We start from the raw sequence: 10,201 nt of genomic DNA, 5'->3' as shown, positions 1-10,201 counted from the left end.
CCACAGCCTGTCCTGCCCCTCCTCCCTCCTGAGCCTTCCTGTCCAGGCACCAGGTGCCACTGCACACTCACCATCTCCTGGTGCCCAGCAGCCAAGACTGCCCTGGAGAGCTTCAGCCTCTGCATGGCACGGTCACCCGGGATCCCGGGCACGAAGAAAAGCCTGGATTCCAACTGCAGGAGTCCTGGAACTGCGGACTGCGGAGAAATAAATCCCAAATGGAGCGCGGAGGCCCGCCCCCTGCTCGCTGGCTGCACTCAGGATTGGACAGCGCTCAACACCAGGGCTTCTGATTGGATAGGGCGTCAGTCTGTCTCCGCTCTCCCCCCCCCAATTCAGGGAGCCTTCTTTTTGAGTGACAGCGGGCTGATACCTGCTCCAGGCAAGGAGGAGGCCAGAATGGCAGGGTTTGGGTGCAGCTTTTTTCTTTTTTTGTTTTCCTTTTGAGGTCTGGGCATTGGGTTAGGGTCAGGGAAGTTCTGTTGGGTTTTGATGTTAGAAAGGTGAAGTCATTTCTTGAAAGTTTCATCACCTGGACCTCCTCCTATAATAAGACCACCCAAAGCATCTTCGAGAGGCTGACTTGTCCTCTGTTTATATGTGCAAAATTCTCCAAGTAGAACTGGCCTTTTGCCCAGTAGGAACTTCCCAGTGCGTTATGGCCAGCACTTGTGGAGGCTCACTGGAGGCCTGGCAGGCGCCCTGAAGGAGTTTACCACCCAATTGGCAGCATGAGAGCTCATGTTCCTCCAGCTGAGTTGAATCTATCTGGAGCCCATTTTGAGGCTGGAGAATGAGTAAGGTGATCAGCACAGAAGAGACCCCCAGAGAGCAGACCTGGGTAAACCCCAGCTGCACCTGGGCTCCTGCACTCTCTGGCGAACTGGGGGTTGAATTCAGAGGCCTCGACCTCTGAGCCCATTCCCCAGCCCTAGCTTGAAGTTTATTTAGAGACAGGGTCTCACTGAGTTGCTTAGCACCTTGCTTTGGCTGAGGCTGGCTTTGAATTTGCCATCCCTCTGCCTCAGCCTCCCTAGCTGCTGGACTGACAGGTGTGTGCCACTATTTTTTTTTACCTGCAGTGGCCACAGGATAACAGCCTTACACAGATCAAGGCCACCCTGGTTCCTGAAAGTCCCCTGGATCCCAGGGAATGGGATCCTGCCTCCTCCTAAAACCAGAGACACCCTGCCCAGGTGTGCATGCTTAGCATCAGCTGAATACTCTGCACTTGACAAGAAAAAAGAAACAACAAAATAGACAGACCCTACCTGCTTGTCGTGATGCAAACAAAGTCAATGTGTTTCCAAAGACAGCTCTGGTCTTGTCTCCCCAATTCAGTGGTGCAAAAAGTCACATAATACAGAGAAGACTTCTCCTTAAGAGGGGCTCAAGGGTCTCTCTCTTTAAGGAAAAACAATTTGCGTTTGATTGGGAGTCCAGGAAAGACAACTCCAGGTTTTCCTAATTTGGTAAATAACTCCATAGACTACAATGCACCCAGCTCTTCTCTGCCTTTGTTAACCATAGAGGCCTCGAGATTACCTGCCCCCGCGACCCCTGCACCTGCAGATGAATGGGGGGGTCCTATCTTCTCTATGCAGCGCCCTGAACCTCCACCTTCTCACAGACTCCAACACCTTTGGCAGCATCCAATAGGGGAGTGGTTTAGTAAATTCTGGAATGTACTTAAAGACATTTCCTTATCTGGCTAAGATGCTATCAAGTTGGATCCATGGTCCTTTTTAGTACTTTTTATCTTTTTTTCTGTTTTATTCATCCTTTTTAGTTATACATGACCATAGAGTCAATTTGATAAAATTATCCAAACATAAAATATACCTGTATACCTTATGCTCCTTAGTACCCAATTCGTATGGGTGTGCATGATGGACCGATTCACTTAGGTATTTTCATATATTTAAATAGGAACATTATGGTTGATTCATGCTACTGTCTTTCCTGTTCTTATCTCCCCTCACTTCCTGTTGTTCCCCTTTGTCTAATCTACTGAACTTCTCTTTGTGCCTCCCCCCCCCCCCGGTTCCTTGTGATGTAGATATCACATATCAGGGAAAACATATGACTTTTGGTTTGGGGGGATTGCCTTATTTTACTTTAGAATGATAATCCCCACATCCATTCATTTACTGGCCAATGTTATGAAGTCATCATTTTTAAAGCTGAGTAATATTCCACCATGTATATATACCACAATTCCTTTATCTACTCATCTGTTGATGGGCATTTATGCTGGCTCCATAGCTTAGCTATTGTGAGTTGTGCTATCATAAATGTTGATGTGGCTGTGTCCCTGTAGTATGCTGATTTTATCCTCTTTATGCTGAGGAGTGAGATGACTGAGTCAGACAGTGCTTCCAGTCCGAGTTTCTTAAGGAATCTCCAACCTGCTTTCCAGAGGGGTTGCACAAACGTGTAGTTTCTGTAACAAGGTGTGAGCATTCCCTGTTCCCAACATCCTCACCAATTTATTGTTACTGTATTCTTGATAATTGCCATTCTTACTGGAGTGAAAGAGAAGCTCAGTGCAGTTTTAATTTGCATTTCCCAAATTGCTAGATACATTGCCTTTTCAGTATTTATTTTTTAAAATATTTTTTTCTACTTGGAGTCGAACCCAATACCTTTATTCTATCCATTTATTTTTCTGTGGTGTTGAAGATGGAACCCAGGGCCTCACACGTGCCAGGCAAGTGCTCTAAGGCTGAGCCTTAGCCCCAGTCCCCATCTTCAGTATTTTTACTTTTGCTTCACAGTAACAGCATCCCAGGTATTTGGGGGACCAGTGTTGCCTCATTTGTGAAATGGGAACATTTCTCTTGAAGGAAGATTGAGAAGGTCAAGGCACATGCCCAGGATTCCAGGGATGAGCAGTATGCAGTTGTCTGGCCCATGATGAGAAGATTATCTGGGTGAGAAGAAGGAAAGAGCCAGGGAAACCTTGAGACCAGAACCCCTCCTTCCCCCATGAGGGATATTATTCTTGCTGTTAGTTTTCTTAAACAAACTTAAAATTTTTCCTAAGCTACCAGTGCCACTAGATATAGGTCCCTGGATGGAGCTCAGATTTGTCTTGAGAGGGAAGGAAAAGTGAATAACCAACCCAGTGGTTCCAATAACCAACAAGCTAGACCTTGGGCTCCTTGGGGGCAAAATACTGGGTTTTAGCCAATAATTAACAATCCAACAGCACCTGACACCCAATTAACAGGGGACAGAGAATTGGATCAGTGGGTGTGGGGGTCTGTGAGTGGCCAGCTGCAGGATCTTGCCTCTGGGGAGCATTCCTTGCATCTGGGAGGTTTTTCAACACCAATGAGATAAACAAAGTGGCAAGAAAACTGGGAAAACCCTCTGTAATATTCTAGCCAGGAAAATTCATGAGCACTTTAAAAGCATCTTAATGTTTACACTCGGTCAAATGTTCCTCAATCCGAATGAAACCATTTAAAAAGAGTTGTCAACATGAAAAGTTTCTGAAATCTGCTGGTTTGTGGATCACTGCAAAACCCATATGAGTCCATGGCTAAATACATAAGTAAAAATAGAAATCTAATAATGAGCATTTTCTTAAGACTTCTGTCCTGAAAACACTGCCCTGTGTGCTTTGATAACTAAATGATCATTTAATCATTCCTTTAGCAACACTTGAGGTCCATAAAGAACTGTGGAACACATCTGGTTGGGACAGCAAAGCTGGGATACCAAGAAGAAAGTTACTCTGAACCTCAAAGGAAAAGATTCATAAATCACCAGAATGAAGGAATGCCCACAAAATATTTGAAATTAAACACAAGGGACTGGGGTTTTGGCTCAGTGACAGAGCACCTGCCTAGCACTTATGAGGCACTGGGTTCAATCCTCAGCACCACATTAAATAGAAATATATAAAATAAAGTGATACTGTCCAACTAAAACTATTTTTTAAAAATAAAGATCAGATTTATAAAAAAGGCAACTCCCTGCAATGCAGCATTTCTCCTAGACAAGCTTCCTGTACCCCCAAATAGGAGCATGATGTGAGCAAGCTTAGAAAAATGGGTGAGAAAGTACAGAAGTCTGATCTGGCCCCATCTCAAGTCTAGCCCCACTCAAATGTCCCTCTCCAAATAGCAAAACCTCAGACCACGTATTTGCTGTCTCTCTCTTTAGGGCTTTCTCACATTTTTTTCCTTTCTTTCTTCTTGTGGTGCTGAGGATTGAACCTGGGACCTTGTGCATGCAGGACAAGCACGCTACAGACTTCACTGAATTCCCGGCTCCTCACGTTCTTTCCTGAATGTGTATCTGCTTTTCTAAATAGGTGTATCCATGCACATGACAAATGAAGTTCTTTTCTGCCATGAAAACCAAAAAAACCTACTTTTTCTGAGCTGTTGTCCCTGTCTCTCCCTGGAGTCCCTTCCCATTACACAACCTCACACAGCCAGAGTCAGACTTGAGCTTTGGAATAGTGTGGGTTTTTTATTGTTTGGGGTCTGATATCACATATATCACTGGAGGATGGTAACCAGCAGCTATGCACTTTTTTAATAAGCAAAGGACAAGGTTTGGTAGCACATGTCTATAAGGCCAGGCATTTGGGAGGCTGCTTCATTAGGATCTCAAGTCAGAGGCCACAGTTGGCCTCTTAGCAAGGCCCTGCCTCAAAATAAAATATTCAAAGTTCTGATATTGGGTGAGTCTTCATGAACAATGAAGGGTCAGAATTCCTGTTTCAACAGTCTCCCTTTAGGATGTCATGTGTAGGTGTGTGACTGTTACCTTCCAACAGGACCTAGAGTGGTTGCTGGTGTCCACCTGTATTAATAACTAGATCAAATGAAGTGAGTAAATAACTAAAGCAATGAAAGATCTGACACTGTAGCTGATTGTGATCCCAGGGATATGGAGATTATGTTGTGTTTCTTGGGTCTTGTGTTCTTGCAAGAGAGGATTTTAGATAATACATAAAATGAAATCAAAGTAGAGCAAAGCTTATTGGCCCAGAATCACTATCAAGAAATGGGGAGGAAAAGAGTGAGGCTTCTCTGACATCTCTAGGCCTCACACCCCTTTGATCCTGAAGTTTATGGGAGATGCTGTGGGTGATTCCAGAATTCTGCCCATGGACCAATTCCTACTCTTAACTGGCCGTAGGATGACATTGTGTTTGTAGGTTCCTACTCCACATGGTCTTGTCCAGAGACACCAAAGCAAAACCTGAGTGTGTGTGTGTGTGTTTGTGTGTGTTTGTGTGTGTGTGTGTGTGTTTGTGAATTTTACTATAATAAAAATTTTATTATGGCAGCTATTATGATAACAAACAACAACAAGTGTTAGAGAGAATGTGGGAAAAATGGTACACTCATACACTGCTGGTGGGACTGCAAATTGGTGCAGCCAATATGGAAAGCAGTATGAAGATTTCTTAGAAATCTGAGAATGGAACCACCGTTTTACCCAGATATCCTGTGGAGCCAACCTAGATGTCCTTCAGTAAATGAATGGATAAAAAAATTTTGCATTATATATACACAATGGAATTTTATTCATCAATAAAAGAATAAAATCATGTGTGTGTGTGGGAGATTATGGTCTTGTTCTCTTGGTTTCTGACTTTTAGGGAATAGAGTTTTTCTGAGATTCTCACCAGTATCTTTGCCTTTGTCAAAGGGGTATTGCATTTTACTTATGTTTCTTGCTGTCTAACTTCTGTGGTTTTCCAAAATGAGGTATGAGGTAGAAGTGGGTTTTAAGTGGATATTTTTAATGTAGGAGTTCACTAATTAATATTAGAAGCAACGGATGAGCTCAGTACAGTAACAAAATTTAATATCATCAGTTATTTATGTGCATAAGAAAATAAGGAGCAAACATAAAATTAAAGACAGTTCTAATGACCATAATATCAAAAGCAAAATACTTGGGAATTTTTCAAGAAATGTGAACACTTGAACATGTAACATGGCTTTTTTTTTTAGAAAATATAACATTATCCCTAAGCCACCTTCTTTTTGTTGTGACCTTAACTCATAAAAAAAAGATAGGAATTAAAAATTTTCCCATGTGATCCTGAGGACAGCAGTTAGGTATGGTCTACCAGTGAGCTCTATCATCATCTCATATTTATTTTTCTTTGAGATATGGTCTTGCCAAGTTAGTGACGCTAGACTCAAAGTTGTGACCCTCAAGGCTTGGCTTCCAGGGCAGCTTGGGTTACATGCATGTGCCATCACAACCCGGGTAGGGATTAGCCTTTTTTGTTTTCTTTAGTTGTAGTGGGCAGAGTACCTTTATTTTATATATTTATTTTTATATGGTGCTGAGGATTGAACCCAGTGCCTCACATGTGCTAGGCAGGTGCTCTAACCCTGATCCCCAGCCCCAGGGATTAAATTCTTGACTTTAATATTATAGGTTGGCTCAGGATAATATCTAGGTTTGCAAAGGTGTATAATGTCCCCATTTTGTGAGTAGAAGGTAGAGGCCACAATGAAAGAAAATGTCTATCCTTATCCTTGGAAGAGGAACATCAAATGCGGATTCACCTGCAACTTAGTATTAGAGGATTTCCCAGATATTAAAAATATAAGCAAAAGAGACATGAGGTCAAGGGTCTGAGGAAGGGGGACTAAGTATTTCAAATTGTGAGACATCAGACTGAGAATAACAATGCTAAGGTAGCTGGGTATGGAGAATAGGGTCCCTCACATTTAACTGTAGGATCAGAATCCCAGAAGATATATAAGAAAATAAACCATTTACTGGGTACATTTTTAAAAGATGATCATGGGTAGGACTTGGTCAGAAGTCATCATTATCACAATCTACCCACATGCCCACACACATTACGTCCCTTTTATCCCTTCCTCACTTTGGCAGTCAAGCCCCCATTCACTCCTCAAGGTGCATCCTTGCATGAGGAGAAAGGACTGAGCCACAGTACCTTGGGGATCACAATGGGCAGATCTTTGCCTAGCTTATGGCAGAAACTAGCAAAGAAATGGCAGAGTTCAGGAACATCTCTGTCTCTTTTCTCTCACAAACAAATAACTAGAGGTTTCAATTATAAATTGATGGATGACGTGAACTTAGCCAAATATTTGGAAAACTGAAAATATAAATGTTCAGCAGCCTAATGTCTTATTTCTTTTTTATCATTGTTTTATTTTTTGTTTTGTTTTTAATGCTGTGGATTGAGACCAGCGTCACTCAACCTCTCAGCAACATTCCTGAACATTTTTTTGTAATTTAGTTACACACAGAGTTTTTTTCTGAATTGCTTTGTCCTTTCCTAAGTTGTTGAGGCTGGCTTTGTATCAGCCTCCAGAGACACTGGGATTACTGACATGCACCACCAAACCTTGCTAATGTTTTATTTAATTATGTGCACAAGAGCAGTTTTTCATGTAATATATCCTACTGAATGCTCTCAAAATATTGCACTTTGTGAAATATTCAAACAGAGAGCTTATTAACTTTATATTAACAAACTTAAAGAATATGATTTTTCTCATGCCTTGGCTTCTTTTCAATTGATAAAATCAGATTATGACATAGTTTTCTAGTTACTTTATTCTTTTTTGAGGGGGGTGTATACTAGGGATAGGTCCCAGTATCACTCAACCACAAAGTCACTGCCCCAGTCATGTTTAATTTTTTTTTAGAAATAGGGTCTCACTGAGTTGTATAGGTCACTATTATTTTGCTGAGTCTGTCTTTGAACTTGTGGATTTCCTTCCTCAGCCTCCCAAGCCATTGGGATTGCAGGGATGTGCCCCCACTCCCAGTTTCTTCATTATTTTGTAGTTGTTGCTTTCTTTTGTTACATAAATTCAAGTTTAATAACAGTATTTTTAACAATACAGATATAGAAAAATGCCAGTGATGTAGGTAAGCAATTGAACATATCCACCAGAAAGTATATTATATATTCACCATGCTGTATTACTGAGCCATCAATACAAACTCCTCTAATAGTCAGCAAAATAGATGAAATTGGATGATGTCATGCTCAGTGAAGAAATACACAATAGTGTCACATCTCATATGTTAACTAATATAATATCATGTGCAAGTACGATAGTGATTAGTATGGCTGAGGAGTGTTTGTGGGTCATTAAGGGCAGAAGAGGGTGTTTGGATATTATGAATACATGTATATGCATATATATAAACATCACACTGAATCCCATAAGTATGTGCAATTGCTATGTGATGATAAAACCCATCATCTCTCATAATTATCAAATTCTTCACTAAGAATACAATCCTGCTGTATTTTGGAATTTCCAGTATATGATGCGATATTATTGATGATGATCCCTGATAACAACCAGGCTCTTCCTACACATCTATTCTATTTTATTCCAGGCTCTGAACATAGAGTATACAATGTATTTCTGTATCTGGAATCATCTCACCTAAACTAAAGTCCTCCACCTTATCTGTGTTATTGGAGAATATTCTTTTGTTTCTGGGTTTTCGACCCAGGGTTGCCTTACCAGAGACAGAGATCCACCATCATTTTCTTTTTCAGGTTTAAGACAGAATGTTACCAAACTACTAAGTCTGGCATTAAAATTTTGGCAACACTGCCATATGCATCATCCTTATTTTAAAGTTGAGTGATAAGTAAGGTGTGAAGGCACATTAATTTGTCATGCTAGGGACTCGATAGGCTGAGGGAAGAGAATCACTATCTTGGAGCCAGCCTCGAATCTTGGTGACACCTTCTGCACCTTAAAAGACCTTGTCTCAAAATAATTGTAAAAATACTGAGAAGGTTATATATGTATGTTGATACATTTGTGTGTAAACACAATGATAAATCTCTCTTTCTCTATTATCTGTAATTTACCATAGGTTCTTCTTCCTGAGTTTCTCTTTGGAAATTTAGGTTGTGGATAGTATTGCAGTTAACTTGGGAGGGTAGATATTCCTAAAGATGGATTTTATTTCCTTCAATTGTTAGAGTGGTTAATTCAGCTGTCCATTTGAGTGGATTGAGATACCCAGAGAATTGGTGTGGAAGATCTCTGCAGGTGTCTGTGAGTGTGCTTCCAGAAGGCTGAGTCAGAAAGCATGGGGATTCCTGTAATGAACATATATATTGGTGTTCCATAGGTTTGATTTGGAAAAAAGCAAGAGAAGCAGTCACTTGCTTATACCCCAAGCTTCATGAAGTCCCTTATGTGGACTTGCACCATTGGCTCTACCGGGGTCTTTTTAAAAAACTTATTTGTTTTAATAAGTTACCCATGACAGTATAATGCATTTATATACTTTGATATATCATACATAGATGGGATATAATTTCTCATTTTTCTGAGTATACATATTGTAGAATCACATGGGTCATACAGTCACATACATATATAAAGTAATAATGTCTGTTTCATTCTCTTTCTTATTCCCACATGCCCTGCCTTCCCCCCATTTCACTTTCCTCTACCTAGTGTAAGTTAATGCGATTCTTTTTTTTCTTTTGCATTACAATTCTTAATACACATATATACCACAATTTTTGTATCTTTTTTTATGTAACATATGTTGACACCCAATTCAAGTCTTCATACATGTATTTTGGATGTATTTCACATTCTACCATCCTTGCTAATCCCCATCCCCCTCTCTTTTCCTCCCACCCCTCTGCCCTATCTAGAATTCATCTATTCCTCCTATGCTCCCCCTGCATACTCCAATATAAGTCAGGCCCCTTATGTCAGGGAAATATTCAGCATTTGTTTTTGTTTTGGCTAACTCCACTTATTATCTTCTCCAACTCCATCCATTTACATGCAAATGCCACGATTTTATTCTTTTATTGCTGAGTAAAATTCCATTGTGTATATATGCCACATTTTTTAATCTATTCATCCACTGAAGGGCATCTATGTTGGCTCCATAGTTTAGCTATTGTGAGTTGTGGTGCCATAAACAATGATCTGGCTGTGTCACTGTAGTATGATGTTTTTAAACCTTTGTGCTTAGACTGAGGAGAGGGATAGGTGGGTCAAATGGAGGTTCCATTCCCATATTTCCAAGGAATCTCCATACTACTTTTCAAATTGGCTGCACCAATTTTCAGTCCCACCAGCAGTATATGAGTGTGCCTTTTCCCCACATCCTCGACAACACTTACTGTTGTTTGTCTTCATAATAGCTGCCATTCTGACAGGAGTGAGCTGATATCTTA

The sequence above is a fragment of the Spermophilus citellus genome, assembly GCF_964194105.1.
Source record: "Spermophilus citellus genome assembly, contig: SCAFFOLD_184, whole genome shotgun sequence".
Lineage (NCBI taxonomy): Eukaryota > Metazoa > Chordata > Mammalia > Rodentia > Sciuridae > Spermophilus > Spermophilus citellus.
Note: the sequence above shows the minus strand (reverse complement) of the source record.